We start from the raw sequence: 1,655 nt of genomic DNA, 5'->3' as shown, positions 1-1,655 counted from the left end.
GATTCCACGCACAAGGAGGCTGGGCTGGGAGCCAGCAGGAGGAGGCTGGGTGGTGCAGTGGACGGGGCCGTGGACCGGAAGCAGCCAGTCCTGGGTTCTAGCGTCAGCCTTTCCCCATTTACTGGCTATGTGAGCTGGGCGAGCTATAAGATCCCTGGGGCTCGTTTTCCTCACGTAAATGGGGATGATAGCACATAATACGGCTGGGAGGATCAAATAGTGCTGGCAAAGCTCTTACTAAGTGCTCATTAAACAGCATTATTATTGCTCCAACACTGCCATCAACCCTTGGCGGAGGGCAAGGGCCTTGGACAAGTCTCTCAATGTTTCGGGCCTCAATTTACTGGCCCTCTTAGCTGAGAAGTGGGGAGGCTAGTACCCGACTCTGGCCACAGATTTTGCCCTGGTCTGTCCGACACCTGGAGTGGTTTGGCCAAGTGGTCCCCATAACCTGGGTTCTAAGGGTGAAGTCTGGCTAAAGATGGTCTCCAGATCTTCTGCCACCCTGTCCCAAGCTCTGGAGGATGGTGCCACCCACGTATTCCCTGGCAGGGGAGAAGGACCACCCCTGAGGGAGGCTGGCACCGGCTCACCTTCGACAGGCAATCACGTTCCCCTCAGGCATTTGACGCTGGTGGAGAGATTCTGCAGCCCCACTGCCCAGTCCCTGGAATATGAATAAGAAGACACTTAGAACAGTGACTGAGGGCCTTGTGCTGCCTTAACTCACTGATCCCTGCCACAGCCCCATGGGGTAGGGACTGTCATTGACCCCGCTTAGATGAGAAGCCTGAGCTGCTGAGAGGTTAACTAACTTGCCTGAGTGAATGGGGAGAACCGAAATCCCAGAACCTACAGAAGGGGGCGGGCTTGTGAGGTAAACTACCCAGATGAGAGGATGGGAACTAACAAGGCACTTTTCGTGCATTATCTCACTTGTCCCTCACCGCCTCCCTCTGAAGCCAGTATTATTAGACGTCTTACCCTCCAGGAACTAAGGCGTGGAGAGGTTAAGGAGCTCCCTCGAGAATGCCCAGTGGCCAGGCTGAGAGCACAGCCTCTGCCTTTTCGCCTTGCCTCAGCTGTGTGGGGACTGGGTCAGGGTCAGCCCGGGATCCGTGACCCCTGAGAGCTGGGGAAGTGGCCGAAGAGCCGCAGGGCACACGCAGAGCCGCCCCACGTAAAGCAGAAGGCCTGCCATTAACTCACCTTTCACCATAGGCCTCAGTTTTCTCCTTTCTCAAATGGGAGGGTTGAAATGAATTACTTCTCTTTTTTTATAAATTTATTTATTTATTTGTTTGTTTTATTTTTTTGGCTGCGTTGGGTCTTGGTTGCTGCACACGGGCTTTCTCTGGTTGCGGTGAGCGGGGGCTACTCTTCGTTGCGGTGCGCGGGCTTCTCATGGCAGTGGCTTCTTTTGTTGCGGAGCACGGGCTCCAGGCGCGCAGGCCTCAGGAGTTGCGGCACGCGGGCTCAGTAGTTGTGGCTTGTGGGTTCTAGAGCGCTGGCTCAGTAGTTGTGGTGAGCGGGCTTAGTTGCTCCATGGCATGTGGGATCTTCCCGGACCAGGGCTCGAACCCGTGTCCCCTGCATTGGCAGGCGGATTCTTAACCACTGCGCCACCAGGGAAGCCCTAAATGAATTATTTCTAA

At 55.2% G+C, this 1,655-nt stretch overlaps 1 protein-coding gene across 6 annotated transcripts in view; it reads left to right on the top strand.

Annotated features, from left to right (window-relative positions):
- Nucleotides 1–1,655, top strand: part of TMEM44 (transmembrane protein 44) — a 33,877-nt gene that overhangs the window by 582 nt on the left and 31,640 nt on the right. The window lies entirely within an intron of this gene.

The sequence above is a fragment of the Eschrichtius robustus genome, chromosome 6, assembly GCF_028021215.1.
Source record: "Eschrichtius robustus isolate mEscRob2 chromosome 6, mEscRob2.pri, whole genome shotgun sequence".
Lineage (NCBI taxonomy): Eukaryota > Metazoa > Chordata > Mammalia > Artiodactyla > Eschrichtiidae > Eschrichtius > Eschrichtius robustus.
Note: the sequence above shows the minus strand (reverse complement) of the source record. Positions and strands in the feature narration are given on the sequence as shown.